Below are 22864 nucleotides of genomic sequence, written 5' to 3' on the forward strand. Positions count from 1 at the left end.
AATTGAGATCTGAATATAAGGCAGGTATGTTGGACCCCCAGCACCCCTTCCAACCTTCCTCTCCCTGGTGTCCCTTTAAGTGGGACATTAAAAGGTTGATGTCAGATTAGTGCTCCTCATTCCCCGCTCCCTGACGGTACTATTACACGCGCAGACAGCAAGCAGGTAAGATAATTGTCAATAAACGGCCAAATACGGCCAATAATCGCTTTGTGTAATAGGGACTTTAGTGTGTGGGTTTTGCAGCTCCGTTCCAGTGAAGTGAATTGAGCATCATTGCAATACAGCTCACGACCTGTACTACCAGGTGTAGCACTGTTTTTGCAAGAGAGTAGCTGTGTTTTTTTCTAAGCCTGGATAACCCCTTTAAAGGCCAAAACATGTTCAACTATGTTAACATAGCGGAACTGCTGCACATTTGCCAACCAGATTTTTAGAAAACCAGTAGCAACAAAGACTAGGTGAATATAGAGTAGTGGGTGACTGGTTGGCCTGGTGGTGGAGCAGAAAAACTGTGTAACTGGTTTTACAGAGAGAGAGGGGGGGGGCTTCTTTTGTAGGCCATCAACTCCCCAATTATGCTACTGTGGGGTCCCTATGGGTTACCCTGACAGCTAGAAGGCATAGGGTGCGTTCATACTAAAGAATCCGCACAGAGAACATCCCGTGGATTCCACCACTCGTTCCCACATGCTCCTGCTCACACCTCTGGCCGTCCCATAGACTCCATGCTATGGTCAGCTGGATTCCGCCATCTGCCCAAAGAATTGACATGTCATGGCACAGGTGGAGATGTGAGCGGAAGCACGTGGGGGCGAGCAGCAGAATCCGTGGAATGGTCTTCGTGTGGATTCCTCAGTATGAACCCTAAGGCTGCATTCCCACGTTCCATGAGCCTGACGGATCACGGACATTGAATGCATGTACCGGAGTCCCCCCGTGCCCGGACAGCATCTGTAATTAGATGCCGGGAGCAGGGGAGACTGTATTCATAAGCGCCGTGCTGTAGTAACAGCACCGCGTGGCTGCTTCAGTACAGCGCAGCGCTTATGAATACAGTCTCCCCCGCTCCCAGCATCTAATTACAGATGCTATCCGGGTGCGGGGGGACTCCGGTACATGCATTCCACGTCCGTGATCCGTCAGGATCATGGAACGTGGGAATGCAGCCTAAGGCTATGTCCACATTTGGTATGAGAAGAGTCTCCAATTATACATTGCCCCCTTTAAATTTAAATATGCAAAAGAGGGGTCTGTGGAGCCTCAGCTATGAGTCTCAAAACACAGGAATAGCCAGATATCCCTCCAGGAGAGGAAAGCCTATTGCCAAGGGGGTGCCTCCCAGGGGGGAGATCACCAAACCACCCTGATACGTAGCCCCTTAAGTTCCACTCGGTTGCGAGTATTGGAACATAAATAGGGTAATACCAGGGTGGCCCCTTTTTGTGTCAAAGTTTAACTCTGTAGCGAGTATTGCGACATGACAAGGGTTTACCAAGGTAGGCATCCATCCACTGACGGCTGTTTCTAGGTAGTTGCCCCTCGTCAGTGTGGAGTAGGATTCTGGCTAACAGGGGCAATGAAAAATAGACCAACAGTGAATAGGAGCCGCAGAAAACTGACATGTCAGGTTCTTGCGGCACCGCTAGGGATCCCGGCCGGAGTGTATACCATGTGTATACACTCCGGCCGGGATTCCCTCAGCCTGCAGCACAACATAAGTACTGCAGAAATCATGGCCATTGTGAACATAGCTTAACAGAGAAAAAAAATGACTAGAATATTACACTGCTGTACAGATGTAGCATGTCCATTAGTGTGACTAAAAGTAGCACTCTGCAGTGATGTCACTCTGTCACCCTATCGCTGGATAAATATTCATAAGAAGGGCGGGCTGGTGCACTGTAGTACCGCCCCCTGTACATCGAATCACCTAATTTACATAAAAACAAAATACAGAATTGACCAATAATGGCGCAGAGGATAAAGGTAACATGATTACCCTTTTGGAACAACTTAACCTGCTGTACAATTCACTTTAATTCTGAGCAGCGGATATTTACCCTATTGGAACTACCTAACCTGCTGTACGTTTCCCTTTAATTCTGAGCAGCGGATATAGGATAACACTTCATTTCCTTTTGCTTTATTTATAATATAATATACTTTTAATCTCTGTTTCCTGTAAATTAGTTAATAAACCCATAATAAAGTAACAAGAGCCTTGGAGTTGATATCCGTACCTCTTTACATCCTCTTTATAACTGCACTACCAGATATACATTCCATTCATTTCTCCAGTCACTGAAATTCCAAAAGTTAGCCCTTTGGGTTCTGGCCACGGTTAAAAGGAGACCAGCTGAACTTTACATTCTTCATTAAATCTACGCTGCTCTTCTTAATTTGCAAGTTTAGGACCTGAACATAAACATCCGTTATTGCTATTTGAGAGACGGGGCATTGGGATAAATGTGAAGAATAACAAAGCCGCTCTCTCTGCCTGAGAGCCAAAATCTGACAAGACTTGAATTACTGAAACATTGCTCACTGACTCCAGTATGTAACTGGGAACCGTCCCTAGAAGCCATTAGCAGCTCAGCTAAGAGGGAGAGAAGAAGCTGTAAGTATCTGTCTTGAGTATTCCTCTTGTAACATGTATTGCAACATAGCGAAACGAGATCTGCAGCCGAATCGCTACTATTTACATTGTACTGATTAACGTCTACCGCTTTAATACCTCGAAGTGATAACATTCTAATTAAAGTGGGAAATATTTGGACTTATGGATGTGTAGAAGAAGCTGTGGGGCTGTGATCTGTAGGAAAGGCAGCACTTTTTATTTGGTTTATATAATGTGTTATATAATATTTCAACTCATTTATTCGGATTCCATACAAATTTTTGAAATGTTCATATGTTGATATTTAGTTATATGGTTTTAGAGAGAGAGAGAAAAAAAAAACTTCCTCCGTTATGTTATCTTTCCCATTATTCAACCTGGATCACTTGGGATGTAGATTAGATCACTATTTTAATAATAATCATCATTTTCATGGTGGGATTTGTCCAATAAAAAAAAAAGAATTACTCATACATCTACATGGCAGGACCTAATTATAGTAGATGGGAGATGAACCTGGATCCAACAAGATACACCGATAAATAATCTTATTTGGAGTTAATTTTTTTTTTACTATTTAATCGGCATGTTAATACTTACCTGTTTTTGTTGTGTTTTGTCCTAATTCAAGGGAATTTGTTAACAGGCAGACACATTATATAACATGTCCTAACTATCCTCTGGGGGATGGAAATCCAGCTTACAATTAGTTTAAGGGCCCTATTCCACGGGACGGTTACCGCTCGAAAAATCGTTAGAACGTTTGTAATTGAACGATAATCGTTTGGTGTAATAGCAGATTAAACGACCAATGAGAAATAGTTGGTCGCTTGATGGAATTTGGACCTATTTTTATCGTTGATGGTTTCAAATCGTTCGGTGTAATAAGACATTGTTACCTCATTCCCTCTGAAATGAACATAGTGGCGACAGCAGGATGACTGCAAGAACTTAAGTAACGATCATCGTTCCGTGTAATTGGGTGAACGATTTCAGCTTATTCGCCATATATGGTCGTTTGAGATTGGTAATGGCTAATCATTGAGAAATTGCTTTGTGGATTAGGACCTAAGTGCTTTGCCACACCCAGGAGCATAGAGGTGATATTGTGGTTGGTGAACTGATTAAGTCTGCTGGCCTAAAGCTGTCCATACACATTAGATTAGAATTAGAATTGTTGGCCAAATGCTTACGCTGTCAACTCCTGCCTGCACACTTAGCTTGACCTAGCCCTCATGTATTTTGTAAGGGAAGAAAGTGACTATGTTTATGATCTGTTTAGCCGCGAGTGAACGCTTTTGGACAATCAGTAATGCTAAAAGGCCTTAGGGCCCTATTACACGGCCGGATTAGTAATGTAGATGAGCGTCGATCTGCTAGATCAGCACTCCTTTACTGAGCCTATTACACGGCTGGATAATTGTGCAGCAAGGACTGAATGGACATTGCTTTAAAAGTGTAAAATAATAAAGTACGTACGTTACACATTTACGTTACCGTTTCACATTTTCAGGGGTCTTTCTGGCCAAAAGACAAAGATTATCGATCTGTTTAATAAAGACTACGATCAGCCAATGACGATGATCAACTGATTGTTGTCTTTATTACACAAAGCAATAATCTACCGAATCGGCCCTTTCAGTGTACTGAAAGGTTTAGTGGGTGTAGTTACTAGTGATGAGCGAAAATCCTGATGTTTGGTTCGGATTCCAAACACGAACATAAAAAAATGATCGTGATCGGTTCGCGTTCGTGTTCGCCGGACATTCACAAATAACGAACATACAGTAGAAGTGTAGAATCCCTATAGAAAACCTCTCCTACTCTGGACAGTTCCTGTCTCGGCCAGAGATGTCAGCAGAGAGCACTTGTCAGACTGAAAATAAAACAACATTTCCTGCAGGACATACAGCAGCTGATAAGTACTGGAAGACTGTAATACAAGTAAATTACAAATCTATATAACTTTCTGACACCAGTTGATTTGAAAGAAAAAGATTTTTGCTGGACAATCCGAAATGCAGACCGATCACAGTAACAAGAAATGTCCAGCACAGTCCTAAGTATCTTCATGTACAACGTGTATTCATGGCTTAATGTCTGGCTGTGATAGCTAAGGGATGATCTGTGTCTCTGTAACTTATCATGTGTCATGCTCTATTTTATATCTCAGACAACAGATTATCCACTGGGAGGGCTGTAAATGGAACCTATCTGAATGAGAAGTTAGATATAGCGTACCTGTGTCATCTGGCCTGCAGATGTGGAAGCCAATGCCGATGAATACTTAACATAGTTTGCAGGGATTTACATTTTAATGTGAATTAAGAGCATTGATTTACTTGCTAGATGTCAGATTGCATGGAACGTGCACACAACATTTACTTTTTTATACATGACAAGTACATTGCTTCCATGAGTATATTAGTCCCGGAAAAATTATGGGATAGAAGAACTGTATGCATTTCTATAAAACCCTAAGGGCCCATTCACACTACGGAAAACAAATTACGAGCGAAACCCCTGTCCTCGGACTCTGCTCAGAATCCCGCCTGCTATGTGTTTTAATGGGATGCCTCGCGCGCCTCCACTCTCTACACCTCTCCACTCATAGAATTGACCTGTCAATTCTTTAAGCGGAGAGGCGCGGAGAACAAAGGCACGCAAGGCATCCCATTAAAACACATAGCAGGCGGGATTCTGAGCAGAGTACGTGGACAGGGGTTCCGCTCGTAATTTCCGCCTGTTTTCCTTAGTGTGAACAGGTTTCTAAAGCTTTTGGGCCCCAATGTAAGGCTTTTTTCACACTATGTAAAAACAACGTCTGTATTTCACAACAATGGCCATTGTTGTGCAGACAACGGCTGTTATTTTCAAAACAACACCTGTGTGTGAACATAGCCTAAATCTGTTTCAGAATCCCCATTTCATGCAGCCTTTATATTATTGGTGTCATCTCAAGTGACAGGGTAGCCTTCAGGACCTCCAGGCACCAAGACACATGTGCCGCATATTGGCAGAGAGCCCATCCACTCCTGGACGACAGCCTGATATATGATGAGCAAAGAGAGAGTGGTCCCAAGATTGCACGCTTTTAGGTCCACAATCCCAAGTGGATTAGGTAAACTGGAAGCAAGGAGTCCTGCAGCATCCAAGTGGAATAATCTTCAAGTGTTTATTAAAGGATAAAGTTTTCAATGCAACGTTTTGGCTCACAATGAGCCTTTGTCAAGTACATTGTGAGCTGAAATGTCGTATTGTAAACTTGAGCCTTAAATTATTACTTATTCCAAGATTATTCCCCTTGGATGCTGTGGGACTCCTTGCTTCCAGCATAACATATGAGTGACCTTGTGATTATTTGGGACTGCAGCTTTATATTAGCCATTATATAGATACTCTTAATGACGCCAATCTTGCTCTTAGCCCTTGTCCCATGCATTTTGCAGTAAGTCTTGCTGATCGTGACCTCCTGCTGAGGTTTGTATGGTGAGGCTTGCCGATCAGGCCCTCTTCCTGAGGATTGTGCAGCAAGGCCCACCAATTCTGCCCGTTCTCCCAACAATGAATTGTGCAGAGTGTAGAAGACAATCAGTAATATCCATCAGAACTTGAAGAACATCAAAGAGATAATAAAAGTAGTGACAGAAAAGTGTCCACCACCTCATCTGTGGTGCTATCTGACTGTCAAGTCTCAACCCCTCCTTTCCTTCTTCACCCTCCCCTCTCCATAGAGTTCTTTAGGCAGCTGCAAGCTGATACTTTAGTGAGCTCATTCTGTATTGAGATGGATTTAAGCTATTTCACATAGTGATTGATGATTGGGGGCATTTTTATTTTCTAAGATATATTACAAAAGTGTTTTATATTTATATTATCAATTTATGTAAAGGTTTGTTGAAGTGACAGTGACCATTTAAATATACAGTATTATTTACACAGACCAAACAATGGGGGCAAACAATAGAATTCATTTTGTCAGGGAGAAGGGTTTAGAACAAGATTGGAAACCTATGGCTGTATCCAGGTTTTACATTCTACAGGGAGCGGGGCACTTAGTTGTGAACAACAGCTATTGTGTGCACCTCTATTATCTATATACTATATACTATATCTATATACTCATGTCACCTGTCACTGTGTTGATACGATGGGTGCTGCTCGGAATCGATCTGTACAGAACAGGAAGTTTCAGCTTAGTTTTGAGCCTAGTGGCCAGAAGGGAAACTACAAGATTTCAGAACTATTTTAAAATAAAAATCATGAAATAGAAAATTAGAATAGAAAAAAATTACCATAGTCTTTAAAAAATGTTTAACATAAAAACTTGAACAGCAAGTTCAGTGCTATAGGCTACACTATTCTTCTTGTCATTGTTATCTAACAGGGTCTCCCGATGGTCCATCGGACATAAGTGCGTACACACAGCCTAAACAAGACATAGGGCTCGTTCTCACTGAGCAAAAGCAGTTGAATTTCTGCGCTGAATCAGCGCTGAAATTTCAGCCGTTAAAATAGGTGCAGAGCTAATTTCCATTGTGTTGAATGGAAATTCTGCTCTGCAGTTCACACGGTGGAATTTCCGCACTGAACTAATCCGCTTTCCGCCAGAAGAATGAACATGTTCATTCTTCCGCTAGCGGAAGCCTATACAAATCAATGGGGCTCTGATTTTCTGTTTCAGCGCGGAATACAAGCGTAATATAAGCGGAAATTACTCGCTGAATCAGCGCGGAAATGGGGAAAAGGGGGGGGAGGAGGATTCAAGTATATGTTCTGGTATAGTCTAGTTTACTCACCAAATACTCGCTGAATTTCAGCGCTGAATGCATGCGGATTCAGCGCGGATTCCTCGAGTATTCCGCGCTGAATTTGTCAAGAGCTGATTACGAGCTGAACACTTTCCTAGCAGAATACGCAGGGATTCTGCTTACATTCTGCTTATATTCTGCTCGGAATTCAGCGTCAGTTGATTTCAGGCGGAAATATTTCCTTGCGTAATCCGCTCCTTTTGCTCTGTGTGAACGTAGCCATATACTTGATATAGCATTATTAGGCTACGTTCACACAGAGCAAAAGGGGCGGATTACACAAGGAAATATTTCCGCCTGAAATCAACTGACGCTGAATTTCGAGCAGAATGTAAGCAGAATCCCTGCATATTCCGCTAGGAAAGTGTTCAGCTCGCAATCAGCTCTTGACAAATTCAGCGCGGAATGCTCGAGGAATCCGCACTGAATCCGCATGCATTCAGCGCTGAAATTCAGCGAGTATTTGGCGAGTAAACTAGACTATACCAGAATATATACTAGATTCCTCCTCTCCCCCTTTTCTCCCCATTTCCGCGCTGATTCAGCGCGGAATTTCCGCTTGTATTACGCTTGTATGCCGCACTGAATACGCACGTATTCCGCACTGAAACAGAAAATCAGAGCCCCATTGATTTGTATAGGCTTCCACTAGCGGAAGAATGAACATGTTCATTCTTCTGGCAGAAAGCAGATTAGTTCAGTGCGGAAATTCCACCGTGTGAACTACAGAGCAGAATTTCCATTCAACACAGTGGAAATTAGCTCTGCACCTATTTTAACGACTGAAATTTCAGCGCTGATTCAGCGCAGAAATTCTGCTGCTTTTGCTCTGTGTGAACGAGCCCTTAGGAAGTTTCAAGTCCTGGAGTGCTAGCAATTGATCTTAAAGGGGTGGTGCATGGAAAGAAATAGTTTTTACATCAAATGGTTTCAGAAAAGTTATAGAGAATTTTAAATTACTTCTTTTTTAAAATAAAACTCAAGACTTCCAGTACTGCTGTATGCCCTGCAGGAAGTGGTGTATTCTTTCTAGTCTGACATGGTGCTCTCTGTTGCCACCTCTGTCTGTGATCCTAGAAAACTACTGGACATTGTGTGTGGGGGCGGGGTTTCGCCTGCACCCAATGCCCGCTTCCGCAACATGCCCCCGACCCTCTCTCATTTGTGGAAGTTATCAGCGTTAATGGGCAGACAGAGGAAGTAGAGAGCTGGTGAGCAGAAGAGGTAGGGGCTCTTCTGCTCTATGGATAACCCTTTAACATTAACATTAAAGGAGGTTAGAATTATGTACTGTGTTTCAACGAAAATAAGATGCCCTCCTAAAATAAGACACCCCAACTACCCTACCAACTAGCCTAAAGTAAGGCATCCCCCTGAAAATAAGGCACCTCTACTGTAAACTTGGGCACCCCCCAAAAGTAAGGTGCCCCCTGAAGGTGCCACACAGGACTCACTTAATCCCCCCGTGGACTTTCACAGCCGGTGACGCATGCATACTGGTCCATGGCCCCCACGTCCTCCGCATGTCCCGACACATGCGCACTCTTGACACACGTCACGCTGTCCCGATGCCCTCTTGGTCCCTCTGCAACGATGTGACCGGGGGGGGGGGTAATAAGACATACCCCGAAAATAGGACATAGTGCCTGTTTTTGATCAAAAATTAATATAAGGCACTGTCTTAATTTTGTGGAGACACAGTAACCAGCTGATATCTCCCTATAGTGTGCACTGGGCACTAGATTAGATGTTAAATCCATATGCTAATAATGCTAGTAATTTTAGTTCACTAGGGGTGGGACTATCACATCCAGTTTACTGATCAATTTAAAGAATTAAAAACCTTGTTTACATCTTTCTATAGTTTCTTCTTTAAATCCAGAAGCTGAAAATCCATACAGATGTATTGCTTCTCACAGCTGAGAATTCAATCCCAGCCTAGACAATCCTCTTGTGACCTAAATACATGAGCATCACCACTCTCTTCTGTCCTGAGGGTCTGCTACAATGTCTCAGTGCAGATAATCAGATTATCAGCATTACAAGGAGCTGAAACACCAATGTGCTAGAAGGGCACAGAACTTTTTTCTACATGATGATTCAGATTCACCGTTTTGATTTTTGGACTGTAAGAGGCCCCCTTGGTTTAGACAACTAAAAAAAGGAAAAAATACTACATGCTAACTAAACTCCACTATAGCAGTAGTGGGTTAAAGCGACTCTGTACCCACAATCTGACCCCCCCAAACCCCTTGTACCGTCAGATAGCTGCTTTTAATCCAAGATCTGTCCTGGGGTCCGTTCGGCAGGTGATGCAGTTATTGTCCTAAAAAACAACTTTTAAACTTGCAGTCCTGTGTCAAATTGGCGTGGCTTAGAGTGTCTGTGCAATAGGATTGCGACACCCTCTATCCCTCCTCCCTGCCCTCTACATCATTAGGAATGCCCCTACAACATTTCCTCCTATTCCTCACCTGTTTGAACACTGCGCAGGTGCCTTAACAATCTAGACCATTTGCAGTGTTCACACAGGTGAGGAATAGGAGAATACCTGCCTGGAGCATTCCTAATGAAGAGGGCGGGGAGGAGGGACAGAGAGGCGGTGCCAGCCTAATGCATACACACTCTAGGCCACGCCAGTTTGACACAGGGCTGCAAGTTTAACCCTTTGAGGACCAGGCCCAAAATGACCCAGTGGACCGCGCAAATTTTGATCTTAGTGTTTCCGTTTTTCCCTCCTCCCCTCCTAAGAGCTCCAGCACTCTCAGTTTTTTATCTACAGGCCATGTAAGGGCTTATTTGTTACAGGAATAGTTGTACTTTGTAATGGCGTCTTTCATTTTACCATAACATGTATGATGGAATCCCGAATATATTATTTATGAAGATATAAATTGATGAAATCGCAAAAAAGAATGCAATATGGTAACGTTTGGGGGGTTCCTGTGTCTACGTTATGCACTATATGGTAACAGCGACATGACACTATTATTCTATAGGTCAGTCCGAACACAACCATATGCAGGTTTACACAGATTCTCTAATGTTATATATTTTTTTTAAATGAAATCCTTTTTTTTGGCAATTAATTATAAATAAAATGGGACTATTGTGACGCTTATAACGGTTTTATTTTTTCACCTACGGGGCTGTATGGGGCGTCATTTTTTCCGCCATGATCTCTAGTTTTTATTAATACCATATTTGTGAAGATCGGACGTTTTGATCACTTTTTATTAATTTTTTTATATATATAATGTAACATAAAATCGGTAATCTGCGCACTTTTTCCCCTCTTTTCGTGTACGCCGTTTACCGTTCGCAATGACACTTGTTATATTTTAATAGATCGGACAATTACGCACGCTACGGTATATTATATGTTTATCTATTTATTTATTTTTATATGTTTTATTTATATAATGGGAAAGGGGGGTGATTTCAACTTTTATTGGGGGAGGGGTTTTGGGGTAGTGTGTTAGTGTTTTTAACTTTTTTTTTTTTACACATTTGAAGTCCCTTTGGGGGACTTGTACATAGATTAGTTTGATTTTTACACTGATGAATGCTATGCCATAGGCACAGCATTGATCAGTGTTATCGGCGCTCTGCTCATTGAGCCTGCCTGTGCAGGCTTAGAGTAGCAGAGCGCCGATCGGACCGCATGGAGACAGGTAAGAGACCTCCAGCAGTCCGTTATACCGATCGGGACCCCCGCAGTCACACTGCGGGGGTCCCGATCGGTAAGTGACAGGGGACTCCCCCTGTCACTTACACTTAAACGCCGCGGTCGCGCCGTGATCGCGGCGTTTAAGGGGTTAATGACACGCGGCAGCGCGATCGCTGCAGCGTGTCATTGCCGGTGAGGTCCCGGCTGCTCACTGCAGCCGGCCCCCACCTCCTATGAAGCGCGCTCCGCTCCGGAGCGCGCTTCATAGCGGGAATAACACCCGTGACGTAAGGTTACGTCATGGGTCGTCTGGGGACAGACTTCCATGACGTAACCCTACGTCCAGGGTCGTCTAGGGGTTAAAAGTTGTTTTTTAGGACAATATCTGCATCACCTGCCGAACGGACCCCAGGACAGATCTTGGATTAAAAGGAGCTATCTGATGGTACAAGCGGTTTCCGGGGGGACAGATTGTGGGCACAGAGTCAATTTAAAGAAAGGAATTAGCTTAGTTCGTCATCATCTTCTGACCACTGAAACTGCAGCAATGTATGTAATTCCCGCTTTACATTTAGCTAACCTGAGCCTGTATTACAGCCTAAAAGCCCTATTACACCAAGCAATCGGCCGCTTATCACAATTATCGGCCGCTACGGACAATAATGACTTAGTGTAATAGCGAGTGTTAAAAGGCAATGATCAACCGACAAGCACGATATTGGCTAAGTCCTTGTCTTGCAACGTGTTGAAAAAACTTCAACGATAACAACAGTCACCACTATCTCCTATGGACTCCCTGGACAAACTTTAGCTTTAGTTTTACTTTTTCCAAAACCTTCTACAGCAGTAGTGCCATAAAGCAGAAAGGTGACGCTTCAGTTCTTCCTTTACATTTCCCATTTCTCTTCAATTCACTCTTGGCTTTGGCTCAAAAGACGGAAAAACTGCCACAAAGCCTCCCTTAGGCTACATTCACACATCCATAGTGCAGCAATGGCCGTGGACCACACTACGGATGTACATCTGTAGTGCTCTGTGCTTCACAGACCACTACATTGGCACTTTATTGGCATAGTGATCCATGCCACAAATTATGGTCCACATTAAAGCAGGTCTTATTTTTTTCCGGCACGGATCACAGCCCCGTACACATGGACGGATGTGTGAACAGGGCCAGTTAATAAAATTGGTTCTATGTTCTGTCCCCAATTGCGGCTAGAACAACAGACGTATGAATGTAGCCTTCGTTTGGAAGTGTGCTGGGCAGCTGAGATTTACATGGCAAGTCGGCTTTTGTTTTACTGCAACAAGTACAGACAAAACGATATACGGTTTTGCCAACAGTTCTGGGAAAGGTGGGAAACTGCTTCCCTTTAACTTGTAAATCTAGCCTAAAGTCTCAGAAAATTACCCATGTGTCTCTTTACAACCTATGTGATAAAATAATACTGTAGATTGTTTGCTTATTCCATACGTTAGAGACTGTTATTTTTCTTTCCATCAGGAAATCGAGATAAAAGTTTAGTATGCACATTTTTTATGGATTTTCCAAAAATAGACTTTAGAAAACAGGACGGAGTTGGAGGAGGGAGAGAAAAGGGGAAGGGGATAAACTATTCCTTTGAGGTTTGTGGTTTATTTAGCTATGCATCCCTTGTTTGTTTTTGAAATCTTTTTCATACAATTTCAATAATAGTTTGCAAGGAAGTTGTAGTTAGTGTATTCTAATCTGTGCGAATCCAGAGATATACAGTTACTGTTCCACACAATCGATTTTATTATACTTAAGCCATAAGAGCATTAACATATATATATATATATATATATATATATATATAGTATACACCATGAAACAGACTTAGTATAAGTTGATAATTATTATGGTAATATACATCAAATCTGTCAGCCTAAATAGATTTAAATTTCATGTCATTCTTTTCAAATTTCTGTTTGTTCAGGCCGAGGCGAGGCTTATGCTTCTTTGTGTCTCGGCACTCACCAAAGTTCATTTATGCTTGTTTATGAAGTATCATATCAAGCAGGTACATGAAAAAAGGAAGCATTTCGGCTCATAGCCTTCATGAGCTGAGGAAAGCTATGAGCTCAAATGCATCCTTTTTCCATGTACCTGCCTGATGTGACACTTAATAAACAAACTTAAACGAACTTTGGTGAGTGCCGGGATAATTCTTGACTAATCACTTGTATTTCATCTGACCACATGTACCACCACCCCACAGAGTGCCGCCCTGCTCCTATATCATACTCTCTGTGAGCCTGGCCTGCTCTGGGGTTGTTCAGTATGCTCAACCCTGATTGACAAACAGGGCTCCTACTGTGGGAATGCATGCTAAAACAGTCCCGAAGCAGTCCAAGCTCCCAAAGAAGCATAAGCTTAGCCTGACCCTGAACAAAGCCAATTTTTACTGAAATAATGACACAACATCAAATTATAAAGGTATAACTTTAAATGTTTTATTAAGATCTATCTTAATGTGCCCCCAGTTCTAAGTATTTATTTGAGGTGACATATTGCCTTTAATTAGCATGCTCACTCGTGCTTTTTAAAACGACTCTGTACAGGCACCTTGCTGCCCCCAAACTGCCGGCACTGCCTTGTAGAGCTCCTCAAGCTATGCCAGGTTTGGGGGTCCGCCTGTTTCCCGGTGCAAGTATTTAGAAGAAAAAGTACTTTTATCAATATGGCGGGTGGGCAATCAAACTGGGGTAGCCTAGAGCATCAGTGCCCACCTCCCCACCTCCCTTCACTTTCAGCACACTCGTAAAGGTACAGTAGAGTAGAAAGAGTTGAAAGTAGAGTAGAGCAGCGTAGAGGAGAGGAGTTTGTTATGGGAGTCCCAACCCAAAGTAGAACTGTACTCTGACGGAACTTGAGAGAATACTTGAGAGTGTGAGATACTTGTACCCATGTATGGACTATAGTCTGACCACCTTCTGTCCTACAGTGTCAAGCTACTCGTCCTAATGGGGCAGCCGTGGTTATCTGGGTAAAGCTAAGCTTTTCAGGCTTCCTGGTTACCTGCACTGCGAGATAGAATATGTAGACCTTCTGGTAGCTTTGTTCTATCCAGGCTAGTTCCTCTTGTGTATCAGGATACTGCCCTGTATCTTTTAGACTGGTTCACAGCATGGGCTAGGATATTCCCAGACTTTTCTCCCTCTGTAGTATCTAGCACTGCATAGTAGATATAGTAGGTAGACTGAAAGAACAGAGTGTCTCTAGTTGCATCTTTATACACATGTGTCTTAGACTCAGACTAGACCAGACTAGAGAGAACTGACTTTTCTCTGTCAAGGGCCCTGGCTTGGCTAGAGTAGGGACGTCTGTTCTGTATGTCCTTCTCCCACGAGAATCTGGGTAGAATTGATCCTACACTCCCACCAAGTAACTTCCTTAAGGGCTATGTAAGGGATCCTGTAAGTGGTGGAAAGGAATGTGTGCAAGAAAAAAGAAGAAGAGTGATAGGTTGGAAGGAAAGAACATTTCCTATAGGTCAGCAAAAGCACATGGTACACATAAAATAATAACCCTTTGTTGACTTCAGCTGTGCAATACATAAGAGCATACATACAAAACACTGACATCTAGTGGTAAAACTACCAAATACCTTCATAACTACTTAACCTAGAGTTAGAAGCTTTTGCAACAGGTGTAAGAGAGAAACACAAAACACCCGTGGTGGGATACCACATTTGCATGTTCTCCCTGTTATCAATTTATTTCAGGTTCTCTGGTTTCCGCCGACAATCCAATAATATACTGATAGATTGACAGCTTCTGAAATTGGCTCTAGTATATGTGTGTATGTGAGATTAGGGGATTCGATTTTTATCGGGGAGTCAGAAGTAGAGGATGACAAACTCAGTAAAACATTGCTGGACATATGTAGTCCTTTCACATATACTACCTATGTAACTATGAACACAGTGGGGTCATCAGGGCTGAACTGGAGCTAGCACAGTAGTGTACACAGGCCTACCAGCCGACCATACACAGTGGGTTATTGTGCTGATAGGAGTAGGAGCACTGCATAACAATTGTTGCATAATTTCCCTTTAACAATAAGATGTGATTTACATGTAATATTTCACTAATCATTAAATCCTTCAGGTCACCTATACTGGATTGAAGGATTTTCTCTGGTGGGCACAAAATACTCCAGTTGCTTCCATTAGACCTGGGGCATACTGTTACTGTTCAGCTGCACACCAAGACCTGAGAAGCCTAAGCAGCCAATGGTAACAATTATTTGGTTACTCCTTAACATGAATCTGGGCACCTAAGTGGCAAGAATATCGCATAGGAGTTGGGAAAGAATACCCTTTCCTTTCCTTAAGACCTATGTGGCACTGTTGACATTTTGGTACCGAATTTCTAGGTAAGAGAATCACTTTAAGGCTATGTTCACACGTTGTAAAAGACCGGCCATTCCATGACCCAGCCAGGTCACGGAACGGCTGGTGTCAGAAAAGATCATCCCAGCCGGTACTGCAGTACCGGACAGATGATTTTTACCGCCATTTCCAAGCGCTCCCGCATGAGAATTCCCTACCTGACACAATGGAGCGTGCGGCCGGAGCTGCATGCTCCATTGTGTGAACTGACAGGGTTTTCTGTGACCGCTATTCAATGTATAGCGGCCACAGAAAACTGAGACGTCAGTGTGAAATCCGCAGCTATACTCCATCTGTGAAGGCACCCAAAGTACCTGTTCACACAGAGCAAAAGAGGTGGAATTTCAATTGGAGCCAGTGCTGCAGACGTCGCTTGAAATTCTGCCTCTACCATTTATTCAATAGGATTTCTGTGCACCTCTGCTGTACGCTCAAAGAATTGACATGTCTATTCTTTCAGTGGAGGCGCACGAGAAATCCCATTGAATAAATGGGAAAGGGAGAATTTCAAGTGGCGTCTGCAGCACTGGCTCCAATTGAAATTCCACCTCTTTTGCTCTGTGTGAACAGGCCTTAAGGATATTATTATGGAGCGGGTAAGGCATTGCCTTCTCTTATTCCTTGCTGTTCCACTCCCACCCTTGGTCTCATCTCAGAAATATAACTTCTGTGACTGGGAGGTCAGGTACTCAATTGATTATAATAAAAATGATAAGAAGAAAAAGTGAAGGCTATGCAGATTTTGGTTTTCCACTTGCTTTAGCTCTGGTATTACCTATGTACTGTGGCTCGGTAATGTGTTTGTGCTCATCATCCTGCACTCCCCGAAAAAGAACGCCAAACGCAGTCCTGTCTTTATATAGAAACACTTCTGTCTTTCACATATGACGATTCTCTGCCAAATGATTTTATCAGGGCACAAGTTTTCTTAAAGAGGACAACATGTACTAAGGTAAGGCTTGATTTAAGTGGCCATGTCTTTATTGTTGCTACATTTTCTACAGTAATTTTATTTTGGTCAAGACTATTATTATTATTCATTTGCCTTAACCCTTTAAGGACCGGGCCTAAAATGGCCTTAAGGACCGAGGCAAATTTTATGAATATGACCTGTGTCACTTTATTCATTAATAACTCGGGAATGCTTTAACCTATCCGGCTGATTCTGAGAAAGTTTTCTCGTGACATATTGTACTTCAAATTTCTGGTAAATTGGAGTCAATACTCCAAATCTTTAAATGAAAAAAACAATATAACGTGAAAAAATGCATTTTTCCAACTTTGAAACTCTTTTGCTTATACAGAAAATGGTTATACCACATAAATTATATATTAAATAGCATTAGCAACATGTCTACTTTATGTTGGCTGGCATTTATTAAAGGGGTTGTCCGGCGATAAAAAATTATTCACAGAATAACACACATTACAAAGTTATACAACTTTGTAATGTATGTTATGTCTGTGAATGGCCCTCTTCCCCGTGTTTCCCCCCACCCACGCTAGACCCAGAAGTGTGGTGCATTATACTCACCGCATCTCGTGTCGTCCACGATCTCCGATCGTCAGCAGTGACGTCTTCTTCGGGAGGCCGGCGGATCTTCCCGAGTGCCGGCCACCCTCTGCAGCGTCATCCGAAGCTCAGCCGCGATTGGCTGAGCATAACTGTGCTCAGCCAATCGCGGCTGAGCGGCTGATGACGCGACCACGTCATCAGCTGCTCAGCCGCGATTGGCTGAGCACAGTTATGCTCAGCCAATCGCGGCTGAGCTTCGGATGACGCTGCAGAGGGCGGCCGGCACTCGGGAAGATCCGCTGGCCTCCCGAAGAAGACGTCACTGCTGAGGATCGGAGACCGTGGTCGGCACGTGACAGGTAATGTATAGGGCACCACACTTCCGGGTACACGGGTGGGGGTGGTGGGACACGGGGAAGGGGGCCATTCACAGACATAACATACATTACAAAGTTGTATAACTTTGTAATGTGTGTTATTCTGTGAATAATTTTTTATCGCCGGACAACCCCTTTAAACTATCTTTCATTTTTTTTAGACAATAGAAAGCTTAAAACATTAGCAGCAAATTTCCAAATTTTCTGTAAAATTTCAAAATCAGATATTTTTAGGGACCTGTTCAGGTTTAAAGTGTATTTGAGGGGACTGTATGTTAGAAAGCCCCACAAAGCACCCCATTTTAGAAACTGCACCCCCCACACTCTGCAAAAGCATATCCAGAAAGTTTTTTTAACCCTTTAGGGGAGTCACAGAAATAAAAGCTAAGTGTGTAAGAAATTTGTAAATGTAAATTTTCTGTGCAGAGATTTTATTGTAATCCAATATCTTTCATAATTGTAAACCTATTACCAGAGAAATGCACCCCAATATTGATTGCCCCGTTTCTGCAGTTTATAGAAATACCCCATATGTGGCCCTAATGCGTTGTTTGACGCAACCACAAGCCTCAGATATAAAGGAGCGCCTAGTGAATTTCAATGCCTCCGTTATATTTGTACCACTTCAGCTTGGCAGAGGCTCTAGGGTGCCAAAACATAAAAAACACCCCTAAAGGGACACCATTTAGAAAACTACACCCCTCGAGGAATGTAACAAGGGGTGCGGTGAGCATCTGGACCCCACAGGTGCTTCACAGATTTTCAGAACAATGTGGCGTGAAAAAAGAAAAAAAATTTTTTTACACTAAAACGTTGTTCTAGCCTTCAATTTTTCATTTTCACAAAGGGATAAAAGGAATAACAACCCAAAAAACATGTAGCGCAGTTTCTCCCGAGTACAGAAATACCCCACATGTGGACATAAAGTGCCAAGCGGGCGCAGGACGAGCCTCCAAAGGGAAGGAGCGCCGATTGGCTTTTGGAAGCTGGATTTCACTGGAATGGATTTCCATTCTGAGAGATCAACTCCTCCCATATACTGATTGTAATCTAGAACACAATCAGGTTTGTGGTACAACGTACAGTGACAGGGGTGGTGCTATTCCTGTGAATTGTGGTCAAAATAAGGACATCGTGTTTGTCCTTATATTTGACCGACAACATATTTTCACAGGCGTACCCCTTGCTCTCCCCCCTTTGCATCAGTTGTCTAACTGGGTGACTTGGGAGGCCCCTTTGATTTTTTCGGATTGTGCCGTAAGCTACAGTAGCTCGGGCAGCGAGAGATCAAAACAGGGGGATGCTGGTATAAAAGGTATCAACGTACAGGTGATAACCTTTATCCAGCAGTGGGAAGATCAGTTCCCAAACGATCTTCCCACTAACTCCGAGGATGGGGGGGGCATTCTGGGGGCTGGATTTGGGTGTCCCTACCCTCATATACTCTAAATCTGTAAGTGTACCCTGAGGTACTCTCACAGAGTTTGTATAGTTTCACACCATACTGGATCTTTTATTGGGAAGGTACTGGCGGAAATGGAGTCTTTCTTCGAAGCTCAGGAGGGACTCATCTACTGAGATGTATTTCTCTGGAATATACATCTCAGTAAATTTGGCTAAGAAGTGCTCTATATGACCGGCCGTTCTTTGTACAGTCGGTCATATGAGGGATCATCTCGCGGGGGGGCAACTTGCATTGTCGTTATAATGCAAGAATTTTAGGAGGGCTTCAAATCGAAACCGTCCCATGGCCATACTGTAAAGTGGGGTATTATATATATAATATCCCCACTGGGCGAAAACCAGCGGCCCCTTAGACTCCGCTCCCTGGTGCGGTTACTACCATCGCTAGTGACAGTTCAGTGGATCAACGACTCCAGGCGTTACAGTAGGCTCCAACCATGGATCCCGGCAATATATCCTGATATCCGCGACGTAGCCCGAGTGGTCGCCCAACAGGCGCAACAGATCCAGCAACAGTCGCAGCAGATTCAGCAACTGACCGCCGCCTTACAGCAGCATACCACAGCCCAGCGCTCACCACCTCCTGCTGCTTCTTCGACACTTCGACTGGCTCTCCCGAGCAAATACGGTGGTGACCCCAAGTTGTGCAGAGGATTCCTGACTCAATGCACCATGCATATTGAACTCTTAAGTAGTCAGTTTTCCACCAAGCGCTCTAAAGTGGCTTTCATCATCAGCCTATTGGAGGGTAGAGCTCTGGCTTGGGCCACGTCGCTGTGGGACCGAGATGACCCTGCTGCTGCCAATCTCCGAACCTTCCTGGCCGAGTTTCGCTCCGTCTTTGAGGAACCTGCCCGTGTCTTCGGCTGAGACTGCTCTACTCAATCTCCCACAAGGGAGTTCCTCCGTTGGCGACTACGCCATCCAGTTCCGCACCCTGGCAACAGAATTAGACTGGAATGAGGCCGCTCTAATAGCCACCTTCAAGAAGGGCCTGTCCAGTCGGGTGAGAGACGTGCTTTCCACCCGAGACCTACCTACATCCCTGAACGAACTCATCCTACTGGCCACCAGGGTCGATACTCGTTTTTCTGAGAGAGAGGAGGAGGTCCGGCATGAACAGCGACTAAGCCTGTCCCGTCGCCATCACCAGCTGGCGCCGGTCTTCCAGAATCCTGTCGTTCCGGTGTCCCAGCCGACTCCTGAGATTCCTATGCAGGTGGAACGGGCTCACCTGACGCCTGATGAGAGAATTCGTCGTCTGGAGCTGAATCTCTGCCTCTACTGTGGTGGTCCGGATCACTTTCGGCTGAGATGTCCCCAACGTCCTCAAGTGTCCGGGAAACGCCAGCACCTAGGTCCAGTGGGAGAGGCCTCCCTAAGTGTGAATGCCACCTCTCCAAGGTTGTCTATGCCAGTCTCCATCGACACCCACGGGACAAAATCACCAGACTACTGCCTTTCTCGATTCTGGGTCAGCAGGCAGTTTTATTGCAGCAACATTGGTCCAAAGATGGCGGCTACCCGTGACTCAAATAGCCAGACCCCTGACTATCTCCTCAGTCACGGGCGAGATTCTTACCGACCATGTGCACTACCAGACCGCACCTCTAGTCCTCCAGGTGGGCACTTCACATCAGGAGAAGATCTCCTTCTACGTCTTGCCCCATTCTTCTTCCACCATCCTCCTGGGACTCCCTTGGCTGCGATTACATGCCCCTAAGCTGGACAGGAGAACCGGGAAGATTCTCAGTTGGGGTCAGGACTGTTCCAACCGGTGTCTGAGGTCACCTCAGCCCAAGTACTCTTTGTCGTCACCCGACCCCGCCAAGCCTCTATCCGGCCTACCGGCGGAATACCAAGACTTGCCTGATGCCTTTTCTGCCAAGAAGGCGGACTCTCTACCACCTCATCGGGTGTACGATTGTCCCATAGACCTCCTTCCTGGAACTTCTCCTCCACAAGGTCGGGTGTACCCTCTCTCCGTACTCGAGACTGAGGCCATGTCCTCCTACATCCGGGAGAACTTACAGAAGGGTTTCATCCGCAAATCCACATCCCCTCACCACATTATACCTCCCGATCGCCTAGTGCCAATCGCCACCTCTACTCTTTAGAGAGTGCCTCCCGGAAAGACCTATGTGCGCCCTGCACTTCGAAGAAGAATTTTGAAGTGGGGTCATTCCTCTTTTGTGGCCAGACATCTGGGAGCTCAAAAGACCGGGCAATTGATCTCTCGCCACTACTGGTGGCCCAATCTCCTCCAGGATGCCAAGGACTTTGTGGCCTCCTGTGCCGTTTGTGCCAAAAACAAGTCACCCCATCAAAGACCTGCCGGTCTACTTCAGCCATTGCCAGTTCCAGACCGTCCCTGGCGCCACATAGGGATGGACTTCATCACTGATTTGCCTCCATCTGCAGGCAAGAAAGAGGGGGAGGCCAAAGGGGGGGGGGGGTACTGTCACGGCCGCGGCGGCGTCCCGTGCTCCGGGCCGCCGCCGCGACCTCTCCATGCAGCCGCCGGGGTCCATATGCAGGGACCCGGCGCTGCTACTAGTTCGGCCCTGGGGGGCGCCTTACCTCGCCCCGCTCCTGTCACCCGCTGTGTCGGCCGGCGCGCGCGTCCCCGCCTCCTAGGGCGCGCGCGCACCGGCTGTCTCAGATTTAAACGGCCAGTCCACCCTAATTGGTAGTTGCACCAATCACTCCCTATAAATCCCAGCATGCCCTGTCCCTCGGGTTGGAGCCTCTACATGCTTCCCATAGCGTTTGGCCCAGCTCCCCGTTGTTCCTGACCTCAGTCCTTGTTCCTAGTCCCTGTCCGCTGCTTACCCATTGTTCCTGAGCACTGCCTGCCACCTGCGGTTACGCCCTCAGACCTCTGCCTGCATTACCATCTGCCTACTGCTCCTGCCACGCCTCGCCTGCTGTCACTAGCAACCAAGCCAGGGGTAGCGACCTGGGGGTCGCCTGCCGCAGCAAGTCCAACCCACCTTGCGGCAGGCTCTGGTGAAAACCAGCGGCCCCTTAGACTCCGCTCCCTGGTGCGGTTACTACCATCGCTAGTGACAGTTCAGTGTATCCACGACTCAAGGCGTTACACATACTCACGTAAATTCTAACAATATAACTTTTTTTTGCACGATAATCGTCCAGTGTGTTGTATGGTCCATGTGTTGTATGTAAATGAAGCAGCTGGGAGTCCAGACTATGCAATTACACTGTATTAGAATACAGAGCAAAGGTAACCTACCAAACAAGCGAAAGAGACCCCTTTAAATAAGACACTATTAGTATGATGACCATTTGGCCAAGTTACGTAAAATAGTTACAGATCTTTGGAAATGCATGTCAAATTAAATAAATAATGAATAAAGTAAAGAAAATAAACATATTGGTGGAGATTTATAAAACTGGTGTAAAGTAGAATTGTCTTAGTTGCCCCTAGCAACCAATCAGAATCCACCTTTCATTTTTCAAAAAATCTGTGAGGAATGAAAGGTGGAATCTGATTGGTTGCTAGGGGCAACTGAGCCAGTTCTACTTTACACCAGTTTAATAAATCTCCCCCATTGTAGAGAATTTATCATTGTTAGAGATGAGCAAATCGCCCGTGTAAATGAAACGAAGAGCTTTGTTTCATCGGCAAGCAGCTTGTCACTCGCTTGCTCTTCAACTCTGTTCGGCCCACGCTGCTCCACCCCGGGTGTCGGGAAAAGCCGTACCCAGTCCTGGGAAACTGGGAGAGCTTTTCCTGGCACCCGGGGAGGAGTGGAAGGGAGTGGAACAGAACTGGAAGGCAGCAGGCTAATAAGCCACTTGCCAATCGACGAAGCAATTTGCTTCATTTAGACAGGCGATTTGATTTCTAATCATTGTGCACCCAGACGTACGTCATGAAAAAGGTGCCGATTTTTGCACAAAAAAAATTTGCGCCTTTTCCCCCACATACACCCTGCTCTTCTGATAGGTGGGCAGGGGGGCGCAGCA

General features: G+C 44.7%; 1 protein-coding gene across 2 annotated transcripts in view; it reads left to right on the forward strand.

Annotated features, from left to right (window-relative positions):
* Positions 1 to 2425: 2425 nt before the first annotated feature.
* FHL5 (four and a half LIM domains 5) overlaps positions 2426 to 22864 on the forward strand; it is a 47679-nt gene continuing 27240 nt past the window's right edge. The window contains exon 1 of one of the 2 annotated variants that reach the window (XM_069973583.1): positions 2426 to 2620. The gene's annotated coding sequence lies outside the window, so the exon portion shown is untranslated. Of the gene's footprint in view, positions 2621 to 2797; positions 2803 to 22864 lie in introns of those variants that run through there. The other variant, XM_069973584.1, reaches the window with a different exon arrangement.

This window comes from Dendropsophus ebraccatus, chromosome 6 (genome assembly GCF_027789765.1).
Source record: "Dendropsophus ebraccatus isolate aDenEbr1 chromosome 6, aDenEbr1.pat, whole genome shotgun sequence".
Taxonomy (NCBI): Eukaryota; Metazoa; Chordata; class Amphibia; order Anura; family Hylidae; genus Dendropsophus; species Dendropsophus ebraccatus.